Here is an 18,280-nt window from a genome sequence, read left to right as displayed (position 1 = left end):
AGCACGGTCGCATAGCGATAATGACAAAAGAATGCCCACTAGCACCAGGGATCTTTTTTAATTGAAGGGTCCTGCGAGGTGGCATTTTTTTAAAGAACTTTTCTGCCCCCCTTGGGGGCAGACTGGCCTATTTTAATTAGGCCGATCTGCCCCCAAGGGGGGGCAGAAGCCACTAGGCACCAGGGATATTTTCATTTTTACTTTTTACAGGCGGTGAGTGACCCCTTAGGCAAGGGTTGCTCCCCTGGGGGCAAATTTATTTTAGGCCATTTCTAACCCCCTGGGGGGCAGATCGGCCTATTCTTATTGGGCCAATCTGCTCCCAAGGTTGGCAGAAAACACTAAACACCAGGGATTTTAAAAAACATTTTACATAAGGGGAGCAACTCCTTAGGAAAGGGTCGCTTCCCAGGGGAGGCATATTATAGTAGGCCATTTCTGCCCCCGTTGGGGGCAGATCGGCCTATTTCTATTGTGCCTATTTGCCCCAAAAGGGGGCTGAAACCACTCCACTTAGGCACCAGGGATTTTTGGGTGTGTCTGTTTTGTTTGGGGAGGCAGCCCTTTGTGCAAGGGTCACTCTCCATGGGGCACATTACAGTTTGGCCATTTCTGCCCCCCTCAGGGGCAGATCAGCTTATCTTTCTAAGGCTCTTCTGCCTCCAAGGGGGACAGAAAGCCTACTAGACACCAGGGAAGAATATTTTTTCAAAAAAAGTGGGTTGGAGTATTGCCATACCCCCGCACCAAATAAATGGGGACAAAGTTGTCATGCCCACCGGTGGACAGATGGGGCAATTACCCCTGTTCAACTTCCAGGGGGGACAGAAAGCCTACTAGATGCCAGGGAATTGAAAAGAAAATAGAGGGGTGGGATGAGCCAACCAGTATGGGCATGGTTATGCCCCTCACCCCAACTGAAGGGGGTAACATTCTTTCAGGCCCCTCTGCAAACTAAAGGATCTTATGCCAACGGCAAGCAAGAGGACATTTGATTATTTTGGGGTTTGATTTTTTATTTGTGCCAAGGCAGCATGGCTAACTCTCAATATCGTCCCACTTGAAATGGTGAACAGCTACACTTTTTGGACTTTGGGACGCTACCACCTAGAAACATCTACCAAACCTACACACATCTGAGAACTAAACATGTAGGTGAGTCCAGGGTGGTGTGCTTCACATGCACTCCACATCATTTTCTTACCCACAATGCCCTACAAACCTCCAACTTTACATGAAATAATACAAATTCCTTATAGTTTTGTGATGAAACCTTCTGGAATTTGCAGGAATCCACACAATTCCTGCCACCCAGCATAGTCGCATCTATACCAATAAGAATTCTGTCCCACTTGTCAGTATAAAAATGTTTTTTTCAAACTGCCCCTTTGGACCCGCTTTGGTTCCCTCTCAATTTTGACATGTTTCTGGTCCTTCCCTGTCACATGCACTTCACCCACCTACACAAGTGAGGTATCATTTTTATTGGGGGACTGAGGGGAAAGTTGGGTGGCAGGAAATTTGTGCCAGTGTGGTGATCCCACACAGAAATGTGAGGAAAATGTGATTTTTTGCTAAATTTGAGGATTGCTCAGGATTCTCAGGAAACACTTGGAGATCCATGCAAGTTACACCTCCCTGGACTCCCTCAGGTGTCTAGTTTTCAGAAATGTCTGGGTTTGATAGGTTTCCCTAGTTGGCTGCTGAGCCCAGAACCAAAAAGGCAGGTGTCCCCCTTTCAAAAACAGATAGTTTTGTAATAGATAATTTTGATGTGTCCATGTTGCGTTTTGGGGCATTTCCTGTTGCCGGCACTAGGCCTACCCACACAAGTGAAGTACCATTTTTATCGGGAGACTTGGGGAAATGCTGGGTAGAAGGAAATGTGTGGCTCTTCTGGGATACCAGAACTTTCTATCACTGAAATGTGAGGAAAAAGTTTTTTTTGCCACATTTTGAGATGTACAAAGGATTCTGGGTAACAAAACCTGATGAGAGCCTCAAAGGTTACCCCATCCTGAGTTACCCTAGGTGTCTAGTTTTCAAAAATGCTCAGATTTGGAGGGTTTTCCTAGGTGACGGCTGAGCTAGAGGCCAAAATCCACAGCTAGGCACTTTTCCAAAAACACGTCAGTTTTCAATGTAAAAATTTGGTGGGTCCATGTTGTGTTTTGGGGTGTTTCAAGTTGCAGGCACTAGGCCTACCCACACAAGTGAGGTACCATTTTTATCGAGAGACTTGAGGGAATGCTGGGTGGAAAGAAGTTTGCAGCTCCTCTCAGATTCCAAAACCTTCCCACACTGAAAAGTGAGGAAAAAGTGTGTTTTTTGCCAAATGTTGAGGTTTGTAAGGGATTCTGGGTAACAGAACCTGGTGCGAGTCCCACAAGTCTCACTTCCTGGATTCCCCAAGGTGAATAGTTTTAAAAAATGCACAGGTTTGCTAGGATTCCCTAGGTGCCGGTTGAGCTAGAGGCCAAAATCCACAGCTAGACACTTTCCAAAAAACATGTCAGATTTCAGTGTAAAATTGTGATGTGTCCATGTTGCTGTCGCGGGCACTAGGCCTACCCACACAAGTGAGGTACCATTTGTATCAGGAGACTTGGGGGAACACAGAATAGAAGAACAAGTGTCATTGCAACTTGTCTTTCTCTACTTGTTTTCCTTCCAAATGTAAGAAAGTGTGTAAAAAAGAGTCTGTTTGAGAAATGCCCTGTAATTCGCATGGTAGTATGGGGTCCCCGGATTTCAGAGATGTGCAAAAAACCACTGCTTCTCAACACCTTATCTTTTGCCCATTTTGGAAATACAAAGGTTTCCTTGATACCTATTTTTCACCAAGCAAATTGCTGTATACGGGTATACAATGAAAACTCACTTCAAGGTGCAGCTCATTTATTAGCTCTGGGTACCTAGGGTTCTTGATGAATCTACAAGCCCTATATATCCCCGCAACCAGAAAAGTCCAGCAGACGTAACATTATATTGCTTTAAAACATTTGCCATAGCTGGAAAAAGTTATAGAAGAAAATGTGAACAGAAATGGCTTTCAATTCAATATTTGTTTTATTTTAACTGTTGCTTTCTGTAGGAAAACCTTGAAGGATCTACCCAAATGACCCCCTGCTGAATTCAGAATTCTGTCTACTTCTTTAGTTGTCCACGATCCAGCATTGGTTTCACACCCATTTGTGCCACTAACTGGAAGGAGGATGAAAGCACAAAAAATACTATAAATGGTGTATGTTCCAGTAAAATGCCAAAATTGTGTTGAAAAATGTGGTTTTCTGTTTCAGGTCTGCCTGTTCCTAAAAGCTGGGAAGATGGTGGTTTTAGCACTACAAACCCTTTACTGATGCCATTTTCAGGGAAAAAACAACATGCTTTCTTCTGTAGAACTTGTTTCCAATTTTTCTGAAAAAAAAACTAATTTTTAGCTGTATCTTGGCTAATTTCTTGCTCTTCTGTAGGGGAACCCACAAACTCTGGGTACCTTTAGAACCCCTAGGATGTTGGGAAAAAAGGACGCAAATTGGATAGACAAAACATTGTGAGGGCCTAAGTGCGAACTAACCCAAATAGCCAAAAAAGGGCCTGGCACCTGAGGGAAAAAAGGCCTGTCAGTATGGGGGTTCGGACTATAAAGTTGTTTTTCTTCACTTTCCGAGAAATGGCCTGCCACCTGCCTAATTCTTTCCTTCCTCTAGAACAGGGTTCTTCAATGTAGGTTCTGGAGAGCCGGATCTGTGCCAGATTTTTAAGATAACTACAGTTATTTAAATGTGGATATGCTAAAAATCTGGCATGGATCTGGCCCTCCAGGACTGACATTGGAGAGCTCTGCTCTAGTAGGAGATGTTAAAAGGGAATCAGGTGAGCGAGAAAAATACAGACAAGGAAAAATATAATTTTTCCACAGTCAAAAATGAGAGCAAAAGATGCCTGTGAAAGTTCAGGCAAGTGGGTGAAGAGAGGCAGCAGGCAATAAGTCTAGGAATAGACTCAGGAACAGCTTTTTTCTTCTTTTGACATTTAAAAAAAAATTAAACGTGATCAGAAAAAAGGAGATGTTGATGGCAAAATGTTTAGATTTTCAATGCTTCAGGTCAGTACAGGAATCATGTAATCTCTACATGTTTCTGAATGACCGAAGCCATAATCTTTTTAAACTATTTTTACATTAAACTGATTCTTATATCTTTTTGCAAAAATTGCTAGCTGCTTTTTAGTGAGTTGAACTCTGCAGCCAGGTTCTACTTTTATTCATCTGTCCTACAATGAACATGAGAAAACAAAACACCAAGGATTCATAATTTTTTGGGAAAGATGATGCTGTGGCCATATATAGTTAAGAATACAATACACTCTGGCATATGTTGAAGAGAAATTGCAATTTACCTTAGAGATCCATGACGTCATAAAAGAACTCGGCCTTGAGTCTCATTCATCAGTATGGTCACAGACCTCCTCAGTCACTTGTAATAAATATCTTTCTAATGTATTTCGGGGGAAATGTTATCCAATGTGTCATAAACTCCATCATAGATCCTAACATGTACGAAGGGGTTGTTAGTGAGCAATCATGTTGTCTACTTCTGTGTCAGAGCTTTTTCCATGATAAATTGAGATAACTTCCAAGCCACAACTTCCAAGCCTTCCCACCATAGCATCCATCATAGCTTACTGTGGGTAAGATCCTGTCATTTCAAAATCAGAATAAGGTACGGAGGTTGGGTGATTCATGGACTATATCCAAGAGTTAGAATATTCAACTTATTAAAGCACTACAACTGCATGGTTGCTTGTAAGGAAAGGTCACAAAAGGCCAAATTTCCACTTAAAAGTAGTTTGCTTTTCTTTTTTCCATGGATTTGGAGAATGTGGTTAACTGGACTCTCCTACTTCATTATTCTTAGCCCATTATTTCTAGAGAAAAGAGCAGGGTTTAGTGAGAGATTTGGGTATTTTCCAAGCACAAAAAAAAGGCATTACCCACATATCTTCCATTTGCTCCTCTTCCCTCACATTCAGAGTTTTCATATTTTAGTTTTTGTGGAGTAGGGTTCTATAGATTCTAAAACAGGAGTGGAAGATTACTATCCTCACAACCTGCAATGTGCCAGTAGTATGAGGAACAGGAGGACTTCTGTGAACGCAGAATTTTTACTAATAAAATATTCCTGTATTTTGATTATGGTTCCGCATTGAAATCGATTAACATAGGAAAATAATGTGCAACTTGAAAATGTGCCCACTTAAGTGGCCGCCATTAATCATGAAGTATAATTATGAAAAGGCTTATTGATTTTAATTGAAGTATTTATGCTAAGAAAATGCAGTAGTAGGAGGTATACTTTATAAATTGTCAGACTGAAGTTAGTAAGGTTTGGGCCTAGTTAAACTGTACAGTTCTAATAAATTGTGAGAAATGTGTCACAGAAATAATTCATGTATTGTTTTCCACTGCGTTTACCAAATGTTTGTGGATGTCTTTAACTTTCTCATGAGAACTGCTTGCTAGAAGATCGGGAACTAGGTATTGCAACAAATGTATACATTGAAACGTGAGACAGCGATGTTCTCAGGAGCTAACAATGGACGCACTGACCAGAGTACAGATGGATACTAAAATGTTACCTGACAAGCCTAACGATGGAAGCAGGAAAAGAGGAGCCAATCATTGACGTGTGAAAGACTGTTTAGTTAAATCTTCAATTTAAGCATTTCCTTCTATTGGGCTAATTGCAAACGTATGATTCTTTGACCAATGGCAATGTGGGAAGTTCTTTAGATGATTTTAACTTAACTGGACCGCAGAGTTAGAGTTTCACTAATTCTACTCGATCGGAGGGGCCAAACAGTTCCTGATGGTTTATTGCTTAGACTTTGATACTGAATACCTGATCCCTTAAACATTGATTGCTAATGGTTTGGAGAGCTTAGAGCTCCCATTTCCAAACCTTTCGCTTTCATGGCCCATTGCTGAGGCTGACCGAGCTGATGTCCAACTGACGATGATGATCACAGCTTGCTGATCTATACGAGAAGAGGTATAACAAGTGCTAATGTTCTTGTTGCAAATGTTGTCTTTTGCTTCTAGGTACCAACTGCTGCTTCGACAGAGCCATAGCTAGATGTTTTCCAAACGTATGTTCACTAAGATGTTTTGCATGAAGCCCAAACATGTTATTCTGATCCAAGGCTAGCGAGGGATACTCTAACGAGATAATAACTACTATTGATGTTACTCAGTTGCTGAACTGAAATGAATGCTATTTCCATTGTGCAGTTACTTTTGTTGCTAATTTGTACTGTGGTGTTAGAAGGTGTAGTTATCAATGATTTAATTAAATTGAGATTCTTTAGAAAATGTGGTCAACATGTGTTGTTTCTAGATGTGTATTAGATGGTTCTGCGACTAATTTATGTAATATTAGCGTTGTTAATCTATGGAAATTCATTTTCTAACTTTTACTAAAGGTGTGATTAGTCATGGTGGGTGAGAAGTTACTGTCTCAAAAGATATTTACTGTTTGTTTAATGATGATTTATGTTGTATTGAATTTAGGGTGGGAATTCCTCTAAGTGGAGTCAAAAGGTCCAGCGAACCTCTAATGCGTCCCCTTATAACTAAATAATAACAAATCAAATAAGGTCAGATGTGCTTACAGAAATGGTAGCAGAGTAAGATGGTTAGTCTCCTTAAGAGTTTATCCCAAAAGCCCAATACATGGCTGGTCTCCTTAAGATATCAAAATATTTAATAAATTTGGCAATAGAAACTAGTAAGGGTTAAAATGTTCAAATTCAATGATACACAGTGGAGAGAAAATGTTGCCCTAAGAACCTACAGTGACTTTCCCCGAACCTTGGAGCCTGCCACTGCTTGTTTGAGGATGTTCTCAGCATTCTAGTGACAGTGTGAAAGGATTAGGTTGTGCTTGCATAGCTTAAGCAAAAATCATAGGTGAATTGTGATGTTTGTGAGGATTTAGGGTGTTTGCGCACTCCAGATGAAGTTTTTGAAGGAGTTTGTGTACTCCAAAGTGTGAGAGTCGGGAAGTCGTCTAACTTCACATGTTTGTGGCGCTTTGTGCTCAAACATTGTCCACATGATTTTTGCTATACAGACTTTGCGTGGTCTAAGACTCCGGAGTATTGAAAAATGTATAAGACACTTGGGCCCTCATTAAAACCCTGGAAGTGAGTGATAAAGTGGCCATAATACCACCAACAGGCTGGCAGTAAGTACCGCCAAATTATGACCATGGCGGTCATAACTCCCATAGACAGCCAAAGTACCACACCAACCGCCACGGTGGAAAAAACAGTCACCATGGTGGCAGCCATCAACAGCCAAGTGGGAGACAAAGTACTGCCTACCATATTAAGACATGGCAAACTGCCACCTTTTCCGGGGTGGTACCAACGCCAACAAAAGCCTGGCGGAAACAGCTCAGAAGTGAAAGGACTGACCATTGGAGACACAGGGAGGAACCACGCTGCCATGGAATCCGAACTGCAAGTCTTCCCGATGATCTTCTATGTCATGCTCCACCTGGAACACCAATGCCGACAAAGACTACGAGGGTGAGTACAGCCACCTAGCACACAAGGGAGGGTGGGAGGAAAACAAGAGTGACACACACACGCACAACACACACCAGACACACACACACACCATACACACAATCAGCTGCACACATAAACAAATCGCACACTACACAAGCATAATAAAACACGGACATTAATGCTAGAGTAACGACAATGTATTAGCAGAGCAAAACCCACCACACAAACCAAATATATATACAATTGTCCATAAAGGGCCAATGCCCAGTCCAAAGTCATGAGGGCACCCAAGGCCACAGGGCACAGTCCAAAGCCCAACCTGTTTCCTGACACAGTCAGAGAGAACACTGCAGGGGCATCATTTTGCAAGTGGGAAGGTGTTGGGGGGCACTTCAGCCGAATACAGGAGTATCCCCACTGCCTCTGGAAGGGGCAACATGCCCATTGCTTTATCCTGGGGAGTGTAAGGCCACACTCTCCGGCACGGGTGACTTGCCCACTGGTTCTGGAGGGGGCAACATGCCCATTGCTTCGTCCTGGGGAGTTTAAGGCCACAGTCTCTCAAGTGGGTGACTTGTCCACTAGTTCTGGAGGGTGCAACATGCCCATTGCTTTGTCCTGGGTAGTGCAAGGCCACAGTCTCTCAAGTGGGTGACTTGTCCACTAGTTCTGGAGGGTGCAACATGCCCATTGCTTTGTCCTGGGGAGTGCAAGGCCACAGTCTCTCAAGTGGGTGACTTTCCCACTGGTTCTGAAGGTAGACCATTTTTCTGCGCTGGGGAGTGCAAGGCCACAGTTTCTCAAGTGGGTGACTTGCCCACTGGTTCTGGAGGGGGCAACATGCCCATTTCTCTGTGCCGGGGAGTACAAGGCCACATTCTCTCATGTAGGTGAATTGCTCACTGGTTCTGGAGGGGGCAACGTGCCAATGTCTCTGTGCTGGCTAGTGCAAGGCCACAGTCTCTCAAGTGGGTGACTTGCCCAATGGTTCTGGAGGGGCAACATGCCCATTGCTTCATCCTGCGGATGTAAGGCCAAAGTGGGTGTCTTACCCACTGGTCCTAGAAGGGGCATCCCACAGAGCAGCCCCTGGAGGGTGGCCTCCATGGCGTCCGCCAGCGGTGCCAGCTGCACTGTGTTGGTGGTTGGAGGAGCCTCCTGTGCAGCCCCTGCAATCCCAGATGGCTGCATTGTGGTGGTGGTTGGAGGAGCCTCCTGGGCAGGCCCTGTACTGTCCGATATCTGCACTTCGACAGCTGGTGGTGGGGGCCCGTGACAGCTGGTGGTGGTGGCAGTGTTAGTCTAACAGCTTCCGCTGGCATAGAGTGCCTTGTCTCCTCCTGTCCATGGGTCATGGAATCTTTACCCTTCCTGGCAGGGGTGGATGGGCTCTTCCCCTCTCTGCCTGGTGGTGCAGGCTCCTTCCTCTTCTTCACAGCTGGTGCAGGCTCCTTACCCTTCTTCACAGCTGGTGCATGCTCCTTCCCCTTCTTCACAGCTGGTGCAGGCCCTTCCCCCTTCTTCACAGCTGGTGCAGGACTCTGCCCTTTCTTCTCTGGTGGTGCTGGCTCCTTCCCCTTCTGTGTTGTAGGTCTGGTGGTGCTACCACTGTCCCCATGGACTGTTTGCTGAGGTGCTGGGCTGTTTCCTTGGTACCCTGCCCATATGTGCAAGACAGGGGAGGGGTAGTGAAGAGTTCAATTTGGGAAAGGAAAAGCTTTTTAGGGACTTTGGGGCAGGAGGATGAAGGAGTATTAGGACTGGAGGATGAAGGGCTGGTTGTTGGAGGTGTATGTCTGCTGGATTTGGGTTCAGGTGCATGGGCTGTATGCTGATGTGAGGTGGATGGCTGTTGGGTGTCTGAGTGCTTGCGTTTGTGTCCCTTACAAGGGGGGACAGACAAGTGGGAGAGGACACAGGGGCTACGTGCATAGTTGTTGTGGAGGTGTCTGCCAGTGAGATGTGTGTTCTGCTTGGTGTGGTGATGCTGATAGTGGATGTAGATGTAGTGCATGCAGGTGTGAGTGTGGATGTGACTGGGAGAGAGGTGGAGGAAGAGGATGAGGGAAGACAGTGGAGGAAGTGGATGTTGTTGTGTCTGCAACAGTATGGTGCTTGTGTGAGAGCCTGTGGGATGATGTGTGTTGCTTGTGTTTGCCTGTGCCACTCTTGTGTGTTGTCTTGTGTGCATGCTCGCCTGTATGTGTGCCTGGGATGGGTTGGGGTTGAGGGGAGTGGGACTGGGAAGTAGTAGTTGGAGGGGTATGTTAGAACAGGGACAATGACTGCCATCACAGAGGAGGCCAGAGCCTGAATCGATCTCTGTTGGCCGCCAATCCACTGTGAATGCCCTCCAGGAATGGATTCAATTGCTGCACCTGGATGACATTCACAATGGTTGACTGCCCTACAGAGATGGATCTCTGGAGATCAATAGCATCCTCACTCAGGGCAGCAGGGCTCACTGGGGCAGGGCCTGAGGTGCCTGCAGCAAAAGTGATGCCCACTCTCCTGGGTGAGCGGGCATGGGCGCTAGCTGAGGGGCTACTGGGAGGCATTGCACCACCAGTGATGTGGTTAGTCACCAAGACATGATGAGGAGCACAAGCCACCAACTGCAGCACACCTGGGACCCACGCAGCCCTGCCTAAAAGTGACTACTTACAAGCTAGATTACCTGTATTTGCCATGCACCCATTACCCTTCAGGGGAACGATGCTGCAATGTCTGGCCTGGCCTTAGGGTCACCCACTAACACACAGCCACCACCCAGATACCACCCTACCAGCCAACCTTTGTAATGATACTCTCTGTACTCAGCCCCTTGTTGCTGTTGTGATTCCCTCAAGTGCCTATCCAGCTCAGGGTAGGCCACCACCAGTATGCGGGCCATTAAGGGGGTCAGGATCTGATGGGCACCCCTTCCTCGTTGGGCGCCATCCTCAGCTGGGCCGCCACAGTCTTCCGTCACCAGCGTCTCAGGTCCTCCCACTGTTTCCGACAGTTGGTGCTTCTCCTGCCATAGAACCCCAGGATCTGCACTTCTTTGGCAATAGCACGCCATATTCCCTTCTTTTGATGGGCGCTGACCTGCAGAGGCAATAAAGACAGGAGAGCACCATTAAACTAACAGTCCAGACTGTCACATGCATGGCCCAGCATACCTGCTCCCATCACCATTGGCACACATATTGCCCAGCGCACGACATGTACACAACCAACAGATAATCCCCCCCTTACACAATGCCTTCACACACATCCCCATGCATCCATGCCACATGCATCGTGCCTACAGTGTACTCACCTGTTGGTCCGGAGGCCCATACAGCAGTTCATACTGGAGTAGGACCCTATCCACTAGTCACTCCAGCTCCTTCAAAGTGAAGGCTGGGGTGCTTTCCCCGGTCCTACAGGCCATTTTTGGTTCCAGACACAGGTCACAGCAGTACATGCAGTGTAGGTCTTCTTCCGTTGAAGGTCAGGAAAGAAGTGAGGAATGATTTAGAAAATGACAGTCACGTCTGCAGCGGTGTACACCGTCACTGCCGGCGCACATCCCCATTGGCCACTGTACTCCATAGGGCCCAATGTTATCCAATGAGGAATTGCACAGCGGTTCACGACTGCCTTCCGCCACGATGCCCAACATCGGTGGAATTACCTCACTTCCACTTGTCCCTCCACACAGGACAGGTGGTCGCATTTCGGGGGGGTGAACAGGCCTATCGATAATTGCTGCGTCACAAGATAAATAGGTACATACTTTGAAATTTACACTGTCCCAATACATAATTGCATGATGTGGACTGCTGTTGTGGTTTAGTTGTTTCAATTGTGACAGTCTACTCACTCTTGTGTCCCTTAGATACCTACAGCTGCGGTTGAATAGGAGATGGAGACACACCCCTGTGTACAGACCCCTAGTGGACTTAGCTACACTGGAGGACAGGCATATTATACTCACCTATTGACTGGACAGGGCCACAATCACAGAGCTGTGTGCCCAGTTTGAGCCTGATGTCAGCTATCCGTCATCCCACTGGGATCCCCCCTCTTGTGCAAGTTCTATGGGTGCTCGATATCCTGGCATCTGGTTCTTTCCAAGTGACAGTGGGCTTGGCAGCAGGAATATCACAGCAAATGTTCTCAATCGTGCTGGCAAGAGTCTTGTCTGCCCTGGTAAAACACATGTGCAGCTACATTGCTTTCTCCCAGGTGGAAGATTTGGCCAACGTGAAGGCCGGATTCTATGCAATGGAACATATCCCCAAAATTATTGGTGCGATTGACGGAACACATATTGCATTTGCCCACCCCCCTGCCAGCATAAACAGGTGTAAAGCAATGATAAGAGTTTCCACTCCATGAATGTGTAGATGGTGTGCCTGGTGGACCAGTACATCTCCCAGGTCAATGCTAAATATCCTGGGTCTGTGCATGATGCCTTTGTCCTAAGGAATAGCAGCATCCCAAATGTGATGGCCCAACTACAGAGGAACAGGGTGTGGCTTATAGGTGAGCCTTGGTCCCCTCCCAGTGTATGTTAGTGTATGTCTCTGATGGTAACCTAATAGGATAGTGTGTGGCACAATTTTGTCCATCAATGCCTGTAGGTGACTCTGGCTACCCAAACCTATTGTGGCTGATGACCCCTGTGAGGAATGCTAGGAAAAGGGCTGAAGAACATTATAATGAGGCACATGGGCGAACCAGAAGGATCATTGAGAGGACCTTCGGTCTCCTGAAGGCCAGGTTCAGGTGCCTCCATCTGACAGGTAGATCCCTGTGCTACTCACCCAAGAAGTCTGCCAGATAGTAGTGGCATGCTGCATGTTGCACAACTTGGCACTCAGATGCCATGTACCTTTTCTGCAGGAAGAGGTGACTGTGGCAGCAGTGGACCCTGAGGACAGTGAGGATGAGGAGGCAGAGGATGAGGATGAGGATGTGGATAACAGAACATCAGTTATCTGTCAGTACTTCCAATGACACACAGGTGAGACAGTGCAACTTCACATTTCTATGACTATTGTTGTATTCTGTGTGGCAGTGTCATGGTGGCATCACTCACTTGTTACCTCTACTGACTGTCACTTATGGATTATCATTTTACAGATGTTGGTGATATGACAACAATGTCCAGATGTTATCACTACAGCCAGGTACAGGTCATTCATTGTATGCTCTCCCTATGTACAGTTCATATGCAATGGGTGTAGCTTTTCCAATCAATACACATTTTCAATACATGAAATACTAGTAAAGTTTGTTCCAAGGGTGTTTATTGCAGTGCTAAGAAATAGAGGGAAAAGTGCAATGGAATCGGGTTATGATGGAGGAAAGTCCAGGGTATTGTTCCAGTCTGTTTGTAGCACAGGTGCAGTGTCCAAGGGGCAACAGGAAGAGGAGCAAAGGCAGTTTAAGGTGGACAAGGCAACAGTGTGGGACACAAGGGGGACAATCAGGAGAGTCTAATTTCCTGGCTGTGGTCTCGGCAATTGCCTCTGGCTTCGGTCTGGGTCGCAGGGAACTTTTGCAGGGTGGTTCACCTTCTTCAGGGGGAGGGATGCTGGAGGCCTATGGACCCGTGGTGGGGCCTCCTGGCCACTAGCGGCAGCAGAAGTGGAGGGCTGTTCAGTTGACTAGCTAGTGAGAGGGGCCCGCTGGTGTGTTGTTGCCTCCCTGATGGGCCAGGTTGGTCCTCCAGATCCAGAAGTCCAGAGTTACTGTCATCAGTGGGGGCCTCTTCTGTTGGGGGACTGGATAGTGGTAGCACCTCCTCTCTGCTGACATTGGCTGGGGTAACTGTGGGGATGTAAGTGATGTATTATGCTTCAAGTGTATGACATTTATATTTCCCTAACTTCCCCTCTATGGTTGGTGTTGCACTGCCAGCTTTTGCTTGTGTATGTTGATGAATTGTGGAATTGATAGTTTCCCTATGCTGTGCATGCTTTAGTCATGGGTGTCCAATCAGGGCTAGGAGAGGTGTCCATGCATTGGTATGGCATGCAGGGCTTGGCATTTGGGTTAATGAGATGTGTAGGCGCAGTGCGTGGGATGTAGTGGAGTGATGGTATTGGTGTGAGATAGCATGCAGGTATTGGGGAGGTGTGATAGGTAGTAAATATTGACTTACCAGTGTCCAGTCTTCCGGCTACTCCAGCGAGTCCCCCAGGATGCAGTAACGCCAGTATGGCGAGCTGGAGTCTTGCTGCTTCCCCCGTAGGTCATTCCACCTATTCCTGATGTCGTCCCTTGTTCTTGGGTGCTGTCCCACTGCATTGACCCTGTCCATGATTCTCTGCCAGAGCTCCATCTTCCTTGCTATAGATATCTGCTGTACCTGTGCTCTAAAGAGTTGTGGCTCTAACTCGACAATTTCTTCCACCATGACCCTTAACTCCTCAGTGAAATGTGGGTGCCTTTGTGGTGCCATGGGTGTTGAGTGTTGGTGAGGGTGTGTTGGGTAATGTGGTAGGGTGTGTGATGTGAAGTGTGAGTGGTATATGGGTGTAAGTGGTGTGTGTGTGTCTAGTTGTCTCTGTGCTTTTCTTCTCAGTCTCCTGGTGGCAATTGGTGTTCGTAAGGAGTTGTGGGTAATGTGGGTGTGTGTTTTACAGTGGTGTGGGTGTGTGGTGTGTGGTGTGTGTATGGGTGTCAGATGTGTGTGTTTTTGGTATTGGCCAATGTAGTATTGTTTTGTGTGTGGGTGTCCATTCTGAGCACGGCGTTATGTACCGCCAATGGTTTACCACCGTTGAATGTCTGCCGTGGTTATTCGTGGGTCATAATGTTATGGGTGTTGTTTTGTTGGCATAATGGTATGGGTTTTGGGACCGCCACTTTATCACTGACCTTTGGTCTGGCGGATTTGTGTATTCTGTCGGATTGGTATGTGTGTGTCAGAATATGGTGAACGGATATCCCCCACCATGGTGGTATGTTGGCAACCATCAGCGCGGCGGTAAGTGGGATTTACCGCCAATGTCATAATGAGGGCCTTGGTTTTTGTTGTAATTTGTCTGCTTTAATAGGTCAATTGGGCGTGATTTACAACTCATGCATGTGTGTAAAGGCGAGTGAAAAGCTTTTTCGACTAAGATTTGGCGAGTCCTATGTGTTCCAGGACAGACCCAAAGATCAGTTGAGTGTAAAATTTGTTGGTCAAATTTTGCTTGTGAATCAGGGAAACTGAGAAAGAAAGAGTAACAGTTAGACCGAAAAAGGCCGTCAGTAAAAAATCAGTAAGGTTTCTGAAGCGATTGTGTTATCCTACTTTTAGTAAAACAGACAAATTGGGTTTTGATTTTATTACTGCTCACAATATTTTGCCTTCATTTTGTGTGAGTTTGAGTTAAGGAGGGCAAGCCACTGTACATGTGAGTGTGACATCATCAGAGCCACGCTGGGATGGGTTGATCAGTGAGAAGGGTTGCTCACGGATTGGTGGACAACCGTGAGGTGCGATTTGTTGAGAAGGTGGGCGAAAAGGATCTTGGGATTGAAAGTCACTTCCTGATTTGATTGAACATAGTGTAAATTACAGAAATAAAATTTGAGGAAACACCAGCACTGCACCCACCCAGCGGGCCCATACCTCTGTTCCCAGGACACTCAATCAGCAGTGTGTCCTCCACTACAAGGACCCCAGGCAACCCCACAAACACAGGACGATCAGGGAGCTGGGGTCAGTGGCAGTGGGCACACAGTTCAGAGGAATAGGACAACATGAAAGCTGAGAGGACTGCTGTGTGACAGGCCCCGGGAACAGACTCTCCACGAGGCACTCTCAAACATCATGGGAGTGTACCACCATTCCCAGGAGACCATGGGCAAGGTACTGGCCAAGTTACAGGAGACCCAGCGGCTGTAGGAGGGACAGTACCTGAGGATCAGGGAGGACCAAACTAAAATATACACCATCCTGGTCACCATTGCAGGGGTGCTGGCTGACATGGGCAAGACCATGAGTGACGCAGTGGCACAACAAAGGGCCCCTGACACTAGCCAAACCGAGGAACAGCCTTCCACCTCTGCCGGCGCTAGTGGACAGGAGGCCCTGCCACAGGACCAACAGGCCACCGGCACCCCGCCCCCTGCAGAAGGAGAACCACCACGCAAACGGTCCCTGCGATCCAGGCAGAAGACAGAGAACATTGCCAAGACCCCACCCCCCAGGAAATAAGACTCTCCTGATTGTCACACTTCTGTGCCACTATGTCACCCTGTCCACCTTGAACTGCCATTGGTCCCCTTCCTATGCCCCCTTGGACAATGCACCTGTGATACCAATAGACTGAACTCTAACTGAACATACCTCCACCATCACCCTAGCCCCTTGCACTTACCTCCACACTTATTTGCACAAAAATAAACACCCTTGAAACATAAACCATACTGGAGTCAGTGTAGTGATCTGAAAAATGTAATACTACAACATTATCAAAGCATTGCAACGTCTACGTTCAGTGAAATATACTACAGTATGACCTTTGGTGGGCAGCAGTACATATAGCAGGAGCCAGAATGGGGTACACAGACTGAAAATAGAGAAGCCAAAGGGAACAGTCAGTGTCGATAGACAGAGGGTAAGAGCTTGCCATGTACAATGTCCAAAAGATTACTGTAATGTTAAGTTGAGTTGAGGAACACGATGTAGCTGCGCATGTGCTTCAGCAGGGCAGACAACACTCTGGTCAACATGTTGGAAAACATTGGCTGAGACATTCCTGATGCCATGCCCACTATAGTTTGAAAGGAACCACTTGCCAGGAAATGGGGCACTGACAGAATCTGCACTAGAGGAGGAATTCCTGTGGGTTGACGGATAGCTGACATCAGGTCTGGCTCCAATTGGGCACACAGTTGTTGGATTGCGGCACAATCAAGTCTGTATGTGTCTGTCCTGCATTGTGCATTGTCGACAGGTCCACCAGGGGTCTGTACTCCGGAGGATGCCGCCATCTCATCATCTGTCTCAGTGGTTGTAGCCTATGGAGGAGAACGGTGAGCAGAACGTCATATTTCCACATAGATGGCACAATTGTTGTTGAATTTACGTCACAGAAGCAGTGTGTGAATTTGAGAGTCAGTTGATGTGCCAATGTCTGCTGTGATGCAGTTATGTGCTATGCCATGTGCCCCCCTTAAATGGCGGCTGCCTGACCTGTGAGGATGGACAAGTGGAAATGAGGTAAGTGCGCTGGCGTTGTGCTGCATCGCGGTAGGCGGACGATGACCGCCGTTCAACTTCGCATTGGTTATCATTGGGCCAATGGCGATGTACGCCGGCGGTGACGGTACGCACTGCCGCAGACGTCACCGCCATTTTCTAGCCATTCACTCACTTGCTACCTGACCTTCAACAGAAGAGGACCTACACTGCATGTGCTGCTGTGACCTGAGTCTAGAAGTGACAATGGCTATAGTGTCTGGGGAAAGGGCCCCTGCCTTCACTGTGGAGGAGTTGGAGAAACTGGTGGATGGGGTGCTGCCCCAGTACATGTTACTCTACGGTCCTTCAGACAAACAGGTGAGTACACTGTGAGCATGATATGTGGGCAATGCATGTTTGCAGTGGTGTGGATGTAAGCCACATGTTGGGGGATGCTAAGGTGTCCTGGCCTGAGTGCTGCAAGAGAGGTGGTCAGTGTATGTACATCAGGACATGGATGGGAACTGGTGGGCAATGAGTATGACGGGTGAGTAATTTATTTTCCCTATAGGTCAGTGCCTACAACCACTGCCTCTTCCTCCACTCCCAAATCCCCTCCATCTTCCTGTCCCAGTGTGTCTAAAAAGATTTTCCTGGCTAACATTGACCTCTTCCCTATGCCTCCCCCAGTCCCTCCCCTAGGGCCAGGGTGTCCAGATCCCAGCCCAGCACCTCAGCCACCAACTCGCCATCCGCTCTGGTACCTGCAAGTCCCAGGAGATCAAAGGGGGCACCCGTCAGGGCTGGCAGTGTGCCACCGACCAATGCAAAGGACCAACCGAGTCTGCCACCTGCCAAGGTGAAGAAGGGGCCAGTATGCAGCACGCCCAAGAAGCACGACCCACCCAGCAAGGCCTCCTCCAAAACTGCATCTGCCAGTGCCAAGGTCCCAGCAGCATAAGCCAAGGTGGGGAATGGCAAGAAAACACAAGGCAAGGCACTTCAGGCCTCGGAGCCTCCAGGTGAGGGAATGGTGCCCACCATTAGTCCTGACAGCCCAGAAACCTGTACCGCGAAAAGCACAGCCGCAGGCACCCCACCTGCACCACCATCTGCACCGCCACCTGCACCACCGCTGCCACAACAACAGTCAGCAGCATCATCCCCAGTGGGCAGCCGTCCGAGGCTGCAGGAGACGGCCTGGTGTCTCCCTCCACTACTACCAGCACCTGCACCACAGCCAGCACCAGCAGCATCTCCACCACAGACACCGCCGCAGGCACCGCCACCTGCACCGCCATATGCACCACCACATGCCCAGCGGGTGCCGCTACATCTGCCAGCAGCAGCATCCCCAGTGGGCAGCCATCCGAGGCTGCAGGAGACCGCGTGGACCCACCACTTAAATCACCACCAGCAGCACCGGCACTACCAGCAGTTTGCAGCCTAAATTGCCGCAGGATGGAGTCTGGCTCTTCCTCCACGGAGTATCATGCTACCTGTTCCCTGCAAGCAGTGGGCAAACCACCCACTTGAGAGACTTGAGAG

The sequence above is a fragment of the Pleurodeles waltl genome, chromosome 4_2 (genome assembly GCF_031143425.1).
Source record: "Pleurodeles waltl isolate 20211129_DDA chromosome 4_2, aPleWal1.hap1.20221129, whole genome shotgun sequence".
Classification (NCBI taxonomy): Eukaryota; Metazoa; Chordata; class Amphibia; order Caudata; family Salamandridae; genus Pleurodeles; species Pleurodeles waltl.
This window is presented reverse-complemented; position numbering follows the sequence as displayed.